Source organism: Euwallacea similis, chromosome 23 (genome assembly GCF_039881205.1).
Source record: "Euwallacea similis isolate ESF13 chromosome 23, ESF131.1, whole genome shotgun sequence".
NCBI lineage: Eukaryota > Metazoa > Arthropoda > Insecta > Coleoptera > Curculionidae > Euwallacea > Euwallacea similis.
Genome location: NC_089631.1, coordinates 2,500,828 through 2,513,960, shown reverse-complemented (window position 1 = coordinate 2,513,960; position 13,133 = coordinate 2,500,828).

The window sequence follows — 13,133 nt, the reverse complement described above, 5'->3', positions numbered from 1 at the left end:
CGGAAAGGTATTATTATAGTCTCCTTCTCTAATTAACTTCCTCCCTCCTTGATGATTGTACTTGGAGAGTATAAGGCTTTTTCGGAAACAATGGTCTTGATGAGATTGATCCCTACATCTATATTTCAATTAATCGGATTGGCCGGCTATCACCGGGGAACAATCCGATTGGTTGAAAGTCATCTAATAGGTATCAATCCGATCCAGATCATCGTTTCCAAAAAGGAGATACAGGATTAAGGTTTCTCGCTGGACAAGACAAATATCTGACGTAAAAGTCAATTACGAGTGTGTTTTTTCGGACATTGGAAATCGTCATGAGACTCCGCCTCTAGTATTTTATTCGCCGTTCGGCTCGTTGTATTGTTCGTCTAAATGTTCAGGTCTATAAGAAGCTTAAGGCAAATCTTATTCGGCGACACGAACATGCTGCGAAGTTTACCTCGAAGAGATCAATCCGGTCTTTCAATCAGTTTACATGTAGAACAGGAAAAAATTCGTGACAGGAGTCGATTTTTTTGCAATATTTTTATTAGGTCCATATCAGTTTAGCTCAATAAACATTAATCATTTCTTTTTTGAAAAAATGATTTCTTTGATATTGCAATGCGTGATTCTTTGCAAAAAATTGCGGATTTTTTCTTTTTTTTTTCATTATTTTTCATATAAGTATCTGCGTATCTGCAAGCTTTTGGGCCCGTAGAGCGAATTGGAGTGCTGGGTGGGGTAAAATAAATCAAAAACATAGTTGGATAATAAATAAATCATGTAATGAAACTAACCTAACCTAACCTAATCGTAACCAAACCCATCAAACCCTAAACTAACCTAACCAAGCTAATCTTACTCAAATAAAAATAACTATCATAATTGAAAAAGGGTTAAAATACATATTTTTCAGCAATTTGTTGGACTTGGTGGAGACATGTTTTAAAGGTCGAGAATCATAAAACCATAATAACCCCAAAAAATATTGTGTATTATAAATGTTTTTTAATAAATTTCAAACTTTTTCACTCTTTAAACTCTGCAAGTGGTAATACATTTCACCAGCACTACCATTGTGAATTTTTATAACCTATTTTGTTCCTTGAGGATCCGGGATGAGTACGACCTTAAATTGCGAATATTATCTGTTTACAATGTAAACTGTCCTTTGTATTTCCCAAATATTGCGGTTCACCTTGTTAGCATAAATTCATGTTTATTGGTGTTCTGTTCTGCCACACATTTTAAAATAAACTATAATAAACATAAGGCACATGTGACATAAGTATAAATAATTATTGAATATTGAATGATGATTAAACATATTTTTTTCATTTTTTATTGTTTTCATTTGTGCAAGAATGGTTTGGTTGGGTTAGTTTAGGGTTTGGTGGGTTTGGTTAGGTTAGGTTAGTTTCATTACATGATTTATTCATTATCCAAAACTACGTTTTTGATTTATTTTACCCCACCCAACATTCCAGTTCACTCCATGGTCTCGAAAGCTTGCAGATACTGTAGATACTTACATGAAAAATAATGAAAATAAAAAAATAATAAAAAATCCGCAATTTTTTGCAAAGAATCGCGCATTACAATATCAAGGAAGTCATTTTTTCAAAAAAGAAATTATTCATTTTTGTTGTACTAAAGTGATATAGACCTTCCTTTTTTTATTAACTGAAAAAATAATCAAAAAGTACGCTGTTGCCAGTAAGAAAAAAAACGGAAATATTAAAATAGAACTGTAACACAATAACATTACACGAATATCGCCAACCGATTTGGTTTTTTTACTCATGTAAATATATTAATAAACCCAAAAATTGTAAAATCTCATATCATTATAAGCCCTGCAATTTCAAATTAAGTTTTCCATAAACCTTACACAAGTCTAAAATATTTGTTCAAGTTAGTTGGAAACATTTGTTCAGAGTTTTAAATTAATCAATTTCTTGAATTGTTCCAGAAGTTTGTCCAGCAATAAATGAGGCTTCAAGAGAGGTAAGTCTCATAAAATATTTAAATGTTGTTATGACCTTTCTCTTCTGCATAGAAATGATCAAAATTATAATTTGTTTGTAAAGGGGGTGTAGGATTTGTACGCAAAATGTGCCCCAAGAGATATCATGTTGAATTTTTCACCAAAGGTTCCTATGTTTACGAAAACCTACCTGCCAAAATTCCAATCCCCTAGGCCTCACGTTTGGGGTTGAGAAGGGGTTAAAAGCAAAAACTTTAAATTGCGATATCTCTGGAACCGCTTATCGTACAACGTGGATTCAAATATATGTTTCTAACATACCCTCTGTCCACGTTACCATTTTTTTTCAGATTTTTCAAGAAAGGGCAAAGGACTGAAAATTAAAAAAATAAAAGTTTTTTATTACTTTTGTCTACTTATTAGTCTGGTACACCAATCATAATTTTACACCGCGTAGAGGACATTTCGAAGCACCTACTCAATTTTTTTCAGATTTCTAAAAAGGGTACTTGGCACCTAAAACCGAGAAAACCCGCCAACGAACCCTTGCATTTGAGTTTGATAATTTTCATAACATTAGCAATTTTATTAAAGGAGTTATAAGTTCCCCCTACAATAGATATAACAATTATATAAGCATATAAATGAAAAAAATGACCGACACACCAGATTGAAATCAACCTATTTTTGACTTCCGAGGGAAGTTAGCGACATTCGGTTTCTGAAAGTAGAGTATGAATGAAATTAAGTCGGATCCTAAGAAATTGTCGAAGACTTTAGTTATTCTATGTCACTGTCCTCTTGGACACCTACAAAACCGTTACTCTTATACATTTTATTTAAAAATTCGGCAGGTTTGATCATTCTGGCTAAATATCGGCCATGTGATAGATAATATATAATCGCGGCTACATGGGAACAGCAACCGACAGTTCGTTTACCATTTGCACAATTACAGCAATATCTGCTTATACCAGATACTTTATTTTGTTCTGGAATATACTCTATAAAACAAATATACGACTTCCTATTGACATGTCGAGAATGACATTGCATTTTCAAAATATTGTTGCTTTCTTTTAAATAATTAATATTGATTAAACCATCTTCATTTATTACTTCTGCTAGGTAAGACACAGCTTGTGATAACTGATAAGACACAGTCAATAGAATTTTAAGTTCAGATTCTGTCAGCTGAGGGAAATTCTCTAAAACGTTCGAGGTTATCTGAACAAAAGGAACTTTTTTGCGAGCCCATCCCTCATTTTCAACTTCTATGGATAACATATTTTCAGTATCCACAAGAGATTTCATCCTTATCATTATTGCTTCGCTTGTATCTATATCAGATGTTAATCGTTTTCCAAACTGATTTTGCAAGAAAGAAGCAATTCTGAAGTAATCACCAATTTTGGGAATGATTTTATTATATATCTTACGGTCCAGTAAATGATACTTTTGTTTTAAGATTCCGTGTACGGCTTCAACTACCCATCGACATTTAGTCACCAATCTGGATTGATTCGATTCGACACTGGTTAATTGCTTCTGTTTTCCTTTCAGAGCTGGCATAGATACTACATAACCCATATAACATAGAATAACTAAAGTCTTCGACAATTTCTTAGAATCCGACTTAATTTCATTCATACTCTACTTTCAGAAACCGAATGTCGCTGACTTCCCTCGGAAGTCAAAAATAGGTTGATTTCAATCTGGTGTGTCGGTCATTTTTTTCATTTATATGCTTATATAATTGTTATATCTATTGTAGGGGGAACTTATAACTCCTTTAATAAAATTGATAATGTTATGAAAATTATCAAACTCAAATGCAAGGGTTCGTTGGCGGGTTTTCTCGGTTTTAGGTGCCAAGTACCCTTTTTAGAAATCTGAAAAAAATTGAGTAGGTGCTTCGAAATGTCCTCTACGCGGTGTAAAATTATGATTGGTGTACCAGACCAATAAGTAGACAAAAGTAATAAAAAACTTTTATTTTTTAAATTTTCAGTCCTTTACCCTTGCTTGAAAAATCTGAAAAAAAATGATAACGTGGACAGAGGGTATGTTAGAAACATATTCCACGTTGTATGATAAGCGGTTCCAGAGATATCGCAATTTAAAGTTTTTGCTTTTAACCCCTTCTCAACCCCAAACGGTGAGGCCTAGGGGATTGAAATTTTTTGTAAACATAGAAACCTTTGGTGAAAAATTCAACATGATATCTCTTGGGGCACATTTTGCGTACAAATCCTTACACCCCCTTTTGTCTCTGATGCTGATAGCAATTATCTTAACATTAGAAAAAGACTGGCAAGTGAGTCCGCTTTAAATATTATTTTCATGTTGTCTGGTTTACACTATTTGTAATATCTGGAACGGAGTTTGCGCTTTCTCGCTCAATGCTGCCAACACCTCAGTAGTTGGGTCCTTTGCTAGTATTGAGAGTAGGGAGCTTAGGGATATACAGGGTGTTATAGTCATCATCTGATTCTAGAAAATCTGCTTCAGATAAAATTTATCCGTTGAAGAGTTCATCACTTATTAATTTAGATCTGTTCCTGGAAAGAACTGCGATTTAAGAGGCGGTGTAAACGTATTTAATCTATGCGTAACAGTACAGAGATAACGACGCGCAAAACCTTCTATAGTTTTACTTTAAGAAATACAGAATCTGTGGAATTTGTATGACGATATATGTACATAGGTACCATATATTCGATCCGTCGTTTCCTCTATCACTTCCTCTTTGTTCAAAAACACAATCGCATCCATTAGCCCGAAAATGCGATCTGTCTGCCGATATCCCGCGGGCGCCTCATTCGGGGGATGAGTCACGGGGGTGGCACCCCTCTTTCCGTTCGTTTTAATCTCGCCGAAATACAAATTAAATTGCACGAAACTCACGGGGTGTTGGTTATTGTTGCATCGGGGCGATGCCGGAGTTGCTTTTTGGGCTCAGGCTGTTTTCGACACGTACATTTTATTAGGCGAGCAATTTCGCCCCTTTTCCATTAAAGGTTAAGTCACATAAAATCTTTAGTATAGATAGTTAACTACTTGTTATTATTAATTTTTCGTTCTTGTTCACATTTTTCCCAGAATTGATAAAAATCGTTAATAACCAGTTCTCAATAAGATTTATATTATATTTAGCAATTTAAAAAGTTCATATTAACAATAATTGACAGGTTATTAAATTATTTTTGCCTCGAATGATGTCTATCCTCAGTTACAAACGCATTGTGTTAGCTAATCCTGTGTTTATTTATTCCACTTTTTTAATTTTCATAAATAAGTTTTCTTATAGATAATTTTGTGTGTTTTTTTTAATATAGGATATTATTAGTCACGAAAAATAGGGCAGAAAAACATGAAAATTGGAACTGAAATTACAATTTTGAAATTAAGGAACAACTACCTACGCTATTTTCTAAATTCGTAATTTTATATTTTATAAAATTTTCTTATTTTTTGTTCCATAATGCTCAGTTTTATATTTATTTATAATTTATACTGATCACGTGCGGAACAGGACACATTTTATTTAAGTTGGAAGTTGTCACCGAAATAAACAGCCTTTCCACGCCACTGCTGAAAGCAATAGCAATAAGCACAAGGCACTCACGCAGACACAACGCGTCGCTCAGGGTTACCAATAATTAATTACGCAAACGCAGGCCCATGCCGGCAAACGAGGCCAGTAAGTGACACCAGACAGATTTCCAACTCGGGAGACCTCTGGCGTATGGCCTAACAACAAACAGTTGAATAACATTCGAACAGTTTCCGATTTCACCTATCAGGAGCCCAGAACCACTGAGCTGGTTAGGTAAAGCGTCGCTGACGCACGAGCTTGATAGAGGAGAAGAAGACCCGAAGGAGCTTCACTCATTGGATGGGAGAGTGAAAGGAGAATGGGTAAGCCGCGCCCCCAGCCAGCCCACCGCGGATGGGGATTGGTGGACGTGTGGCAGATGTTTTGAGAAAGTCCTGGTTCTCTCAGTATTTTTTATTGACCAAATGGCTAATTCGATGGTGGAATGGAGGTGGGCGAATGGTTGCTGGCAAAAAGGACCATACAGTTAAGGATATAAGCTTGGTTTATTCAGCAAGTTTTTGGGAAATCTATATTTTTGCTTTGAATTGCTTTGATGCTATGAATAGAAACAAATAATGCAGAAGATGAAGCATTTTCTTAATGACAGTTAACAAAGTGATTAATGGTTAAATTTGTAAAACCACAATTGCAGTATATAGCAGCAAGAAAATATACAATATGTCGCACCTACACATGCGGTGATTGGTCGTTATTCGAAAATATGCATAAGACTGTTAAATGAGAAAGTAAGAGACCAATTTTCTCAATGACACAGTATGACCCTAATTCATAGTAGCAAAATCGAAGGAAGTGACGTTACTGTGGCTTCTTTCGTGTTACTTGCGCCGGCGCATAAAGCATATTTGACGACAAAATAAGGTCATAGAGACAGACACTAATACGTGGCGCTTTCCCAGTCAAAAACTTCCTTCACTTGCCGCCAGAATGTCGGCATTTGCTTGTTACGTCTGAGTTTCTTTGCAGCCAGTATCTCTATAAAAACACAAAGGTTAATTTTTCGGTTATAACTTTTAAAATTGTGCCGACAAGCCTCGCTCGAATACGTTATTTGACAATTTCGACATATAAAATAAAAATTATCTTCAATCTCTATCACAGGTCTCCAGCAACTTACATACGATTGAGTAACCGTTAAGGTAACGAAATCCAGTAAATCAAACCACATTATCAATTTTTGAACGTAATGTTAAGTAATGTCACATAAATAAACTGACTCGGCTAATAATGTAAACAACATGCATTGCGGTAAAGGTTACTGCAACCTATAACGGGCGAAACCAAAACTATTTCGTGATCTGTTGCTTAACGATTATGTGAATGTTTAAGTTAATAGAAAGTTCTCGAGCATGTCGTCTGAAAAATGTTGTAATGTTAATTGATATATACGCATGCGCAGTGCACGAGTGAAAAATGTGGATTCTAATGATGTTAACATTTTCGTCATCTAAGGGGAGCTAGCGAGGTTTTACCGTAAACACGTTTCATCCGGCATAATTCCAATGCCAGCTGGTGACAGTTGCTTATAGTACGGGAATATTGTCAGAGAATTGTTAATGTAGAGTGTACGAGAAATGTCTGATTTTCGCTTGTGGTTAAATTTGTGAATTGCATCGAAAACTGTCTAATATAATATAGTCCACTATAAAGACAATTTTATATGTTATGTTTACCTACGGGATTTCGATAAAACTATAATTTAATAACCATACTGCGTCGTTTTACGCTTTACCATTACTGATAATGTAAGTATGTAGTAAAACGTCAGTTGTACAGTTTATTGACGAAATTAATAGTTGCAAGCGCAACGGTCTAACTTTTAGCGATCAGTCCTCGAGGCTTTAGAACCCGATTCTGTAAGAACACGTGAGGAGGAATATATGGTTCAGAAAATGCAATTTTATTAGAAAATATTGAGAAGGGCTAAAAATATGTATGTAAATAAAGGGATTTATTTCTATTTGAAAAAAATAACTTTCTGGTCATAACTTTTTTTTGACCATCCTGTGTAATATGAAAAGTGTTAAAATGTGCCCCCCTAGCTTCAAATATGTATGTGTTAAATTTCATCAACACACTATAAACCGATTTCAAGTAATTACCTTGTTTCATTTTAAAAAAACCACCCTGAATAAGACGTAAGGTATTATGGTGACTCTCCTTCCTCGGATTTCGACCTCATGAATTAGCGTCTAATTGTCATTTCTTCTAGATTGTTGTTCTGTACAGTCGATAGTTGTTGTGTTGTGAATTTTTGATAAGGATCAAAACACTTAAAGTTAGCTTTTCTATTTTATTTGTCAATTATTCTAGTAAATTTCTCATATTCAGAAGGTAAAATTTGCCTCAACTTCTTGAAGACGTGAAGAAAGCGCTTTTTCCGCTCTGCCGCCGACGTTGTGCGAGGCCCCAGAAACTTTTTTGTAGCTCTTGTGATATTGTTCTTGGCCAGTCTTAGCTTTTCTGCTATTTCTTGTAGTGTGAAATTTCTTATGTGCTGGTTATGGTAATTCTCAATTTTTAGAGAATAGAGGCATGTATTCTTCACCCATCTTAATTAGTATTGAAATTTGGTTTTTAGTCCGCGTCGCCTCTATTCAGCATTCAATTAGAATTAAACTTTAACTTTTACAATAAAAATAAAAATAAACAACCGGCTTAGATAGTCCGAACGAGTGTAAAAATGTAGTTAATTTTGAATATACGGCGATGCAATTTCTCCGTTGTTACATTTTTTGTTACGTTTATTTAATGGTTGTTTACATATAAAAATCTCTTTGAATTTCTCGATCAATTTTCGAAAATTCATTTTATCCAACAAAGAATAAAATAGTATATTACGCACTAGTTTGCCATCTGGTGCAACAAGAAACTACTACGCAAACTATCATTTAGTAAATGTATGACATTTAGCATCCCAAACCATGCATGAATAAATTATACGTAGACAAACGACGAATGACTAGTAAATTTTTGCGTCCTCAAAACCACCATGAACTTCATAAATATAAAAAACGGATCAAGGCACCAGAAATTGCAGTGAAATCTGTTCGAACTTAACGAATAATAACCACACGCATGTGGGCCATAACAAATGGCAAACGCAAACAAACCGATACGATAAGTTCCAAACAGAACCGCAGCCTGTTTCGTGTTTCTCGTTTCGTTTTAGACGGCATGTTTTATCGGCCTGTGTGAATCGGGCCTCATTGAACTTCGGGTGCGATCGGGATAGATCGGGGTTTACGCATTGCAGACGATGCCGCACGTAGTCGAGCGAGAGAGCTTCTTCTCAAGTCGAATCTAGTTTTTGGGTTAGTTTCTTGTTTTTCCGAGAAATTAATTATGATTGTTATTTTTTTTCTTAATTGCTTATGAGCAATTTTTCTGACTCCTTCATTTAGATTTCGATTGCAAAGGTCCAATAAATATAGACTGTCTCACATTTGAATTATTAAATCTAGACTTATATTATATGGTATTAGACGCATTAACATAGGACTCGCTTATAATCGACCTTAACAGATGTATTAGTAATGCTGAAGTAGTAAAGACATTATTTCGTCCTCGACTTCGTAAAATTGGAATAATGGCTATCATAAAAAAAACTCATGTATGAATATACTAATAAAGAATGCGTTGAGATGCAACATACAAGTTATGTATGTATATGATAAGAGAGCACTTATCTCATTGATTCTCGTTTTGCAAACTTGTGAGCTGTTTCGTAAATGTGGTTGTTTACTTTAGATTTTAGAAGTATCAAATCTGTAATTACGCTGTTAGAAATTAGGTAGTGAAATATTTTTCGATTTTGTTGCCTTCACGGCCTTCTTACAAAAAAATAAGTTTTTTGTTTCAACTAGTAATAAAACATTAACTGTGACATGTGTCATATCAGTAAGCTTAAAAAAATGGTTACCTAAGTATCCAAAAATCAAATATGGCGACTATAAGAATAACTAAAATTGCAGTTCATATCTAGGAAGCGTTGTGTAATAGAAGAAAACTAATAGAATACTTTCAAAATGTCCGTGAGAATGTCTCCAGTTAAAATGCGCTATTTCCGATTTATAAGCAAAAAACGTAAAATCAAAATTTTACACAGATTGTAATGAAATATTGGCAATCCTGCTGATTTGCTTGCTAAACGTATTCTCATTATACTTTATATTGCACAACTTTGTCTTAATTTAACCGGGATCCCCATTAGTGAAGCTCATAAAACGGACACCCGGTCTACATCAATCGTATAGCCTAGATAGTTGAAAAAGAAACTAACATATCAGTATGGTAGCGTTGTTCCTAATAAAACTGCTAGCAGTACGGTAAAGTAGCCATAACCTTTCAGAAATAGAAAAATACTTTTACACAATTAAACAGAATAATATGTTTCAATGAGAAGTAATGGAAACAGACTCATTCTGTATTAAATTTTTGATGAAATTCGCATTATGCTTTTTGTCCAAGCAGGGCAACCGCAAGAAACAATCAATTCTTACATAAAAGAATCGTTTAACAAAATGAGACATATTTTTTGTTAATATCAACGTAACAAGAATGTCATTTTTCTATAACTGTCTTTCAAGAAGAATTTCGAAAGATCCTCGATTTCCATACCTACCATTATATGAATATACAAAGTGTTCATTTCAAAACGAACCACACAAAATATCTCTGGATTGGGAGGAAAATTTAAAACAATAAAAAAACGTCTATTTAGATATCTAGGAGAAAGTTTAATTTGACACTGGAAAGAACTATATCAGTCACCCTCTCACCCTTAGCTACCCTCACTTAGATATTTCAAATGGTACTTCCTATCGAGTGGCACATCATTGCAAGGGAAATTCAATTTGCTATGGAACTATAACAAGAAAACTGAAATCGGTTAATGGAGTCGGAAGTTAGGAGGAAAAAAGGGTTCTAGAGCAAATAGCTTATTGATATCAAATGATTCATTTTGTTAAATCCTCAAAATGTGAGTCGTTATTAGCGAGATAATCATAAAGTTTGTTTTCAAACTTCTCGCTAACACTGGCCAAAGTTTATCCAGTAATGCTTCTACATTTCAGGAAAATTCTATATTTCAATTTTTGAATACTTTCAAGTAAAGTTCTAACACTTTATAAAAAAAAAACTCTGTAGGGAAAAGTCTAGTGGATTGAAATCTGGAAATCGTCCTGGCCATTCCAATGCACCTCTTCTACCAATCCATTTTTCCGGAAATTGTACATTGAGCCGTTCTCGAAACAAACTTTATTATTGCCTCATTAATAACGGTTCATCATATTTTGAATACTTAATAATTAAATGAATGATTTAATCTCAATAAGCTATTTGCATTACTACACATTTTTCCTTCTAACTTCCGATTCTATTAACTGATTTTCATTTCCTTGGTATAGTTAGATAGCAAATTGAATTCCGCTTGTCATGATGTGCCACTTGATGGGGGATGCCATTTGAAATATCAAAGTGTGGGTGGCTTGGGATGAGGGGGTGACTGACAATTTCGTCTAATGTCAAATTAAACTTCCCCTTAGATATCTAAATAGAGGTTTTTTTATTATTTTAAATTTTGTTCCCAACCAAGAGATATTTCAGGTTTTTTTTCGGGTTTCGGGTTTTGAAATGAACACCCTGTATATGTACATTAATTACGTAATGCAGGCGCAACGATAAGGAAATAAGTTTATTTTCGATAGCTTCATATCATATCCATTACCGTGAGGCAAAGCAAATAAATATAAACAACCCGTCGGCCGTTTTGTTGACAACTCTATCCACTTTAGAAGCTTAAAGGCATTAAATTCCTTTTATCCACAACGTGTGGCAAGTAGCATTTACCATACTAGTTCGTGAGAGGTAATTAATACATCCCCCGTTTGCCGTCCTGTATTGTTACTTCACTGCACGCCATTTTATTCATGACCACATGCTTGTAGATGAAGTACTGTATATAGTGTGTATAATAACATATTTACCGCACTTATTCTTATTACATTATTTGTGTCACAATTTACGCGTCACTAAAACTTTGCTTAATTTCAAAGTTAGTTTTCTCAAGAGTCGGAACTGGATTTTGTTTTTTAATTGACGTGTATTCCTTGAGTTATGATACTGAGGAGAAAAAATAGTTGAGCTTTAGTTTTCTGTATATACAGGGTGTTTTTATTAAAAACCTATGTGGTAGTTTATTTTTGTCTCGCTCTGTAGCAGACTACCGATGCGCCAGTAGGCTCAAAAAATTATGACAAGAAAAGTGGGGAAACTTGCCTTCAAAGGCGATTTGTTGAGTTGATTTTGAATAGCACGAAGTAGATAATGAAGGCACGCCAAAGCGTAACGTAAAGAAAAGAGGGTACGAAGACTTTAAAAGGATCTTCGAATCCCGGAACCGGTTTAAAATTTAAGAAACAGGTCGTTCCGCTCATAAATCAGAAGTACCGTCAAGAAGCCAACAAAGAAAAAGCAGGAAGTTCAAGGTTCACATGTTTGGGAAACAATTCATCGACCAATAGAAATCCAACAATGAATCGACTAGTACGTCAATTCAATCTATCTAACATAACTTAATCTAAACGAGATATTTTGTCCTTTTCTACACAATGCAAAGTAGAGAGAATATAAAAACTGCCTTTCTTCTCTTCAAGATATATATCCATAAAATTAAGAGGAAACTTGAGAAACTTTCTGGTTTCTTTTTAAATTGAATTTTTTATATTTTTGTATTTTTCTAATTTTTGTCCTTGAAAAATAACTCACTTCTTCCCAATGTTTTCATTTTTTTATGTGCTTAGAGAAGGTGACGTTGCTTTTTGATCTAGATAGACGCCTGCCGACGCATCTGTAATCTGTTGCAGAGCGGGACAAAAATAAAATACCAAACCGTTTTTTATATCAGTACCCAGCATATTCGCTAAACTGAAATTTAGATATTTCTTTTATTTCAGTGTGAACAAATAAGCTTCGTTCGCGAGAAAACTGACTATTCGAAGAATTGTCACTATACAGACAGAGCGTTTATGAATTGTGGAACTAAAATTAAAGGGGTGATAAATAATCGAAAAATAAATCCGGCTTGATTAATATACTAATACCCGCATACAGATTGTTCAAATTTTTGTAATTAAATTAAATTTCTACCGAAACGAATAGCCCTATTTTTGTGAAGATTTAAGAGTATTATGTGTTACCAAAAGCGCTTTATCAACCGTGTAAATTTTAGTTTCCATTCCACCAGTAGCGTACTGTTTAACGCGTGAGCGTAGTAAATTCGTAAATAGAGTTCAGATTACTTATCCACTAATAAAGTTTATGAGAAAAAGGTTACTTCTGGTGGGTCACTCTGGACACAAATATACAGAACGAATTAGATATAGACCATATTATACATATATAGACATATTACATAGACCAGATATTCAGATAGAAAGAAGAATTTTAAAATTGTAATAATGTGTATAACGACCTTGTGAATTTATACAGTTAGCAATTCCTTTGGGCATGCTTCTAAGCAAATAATCGATGTTCTCTTGA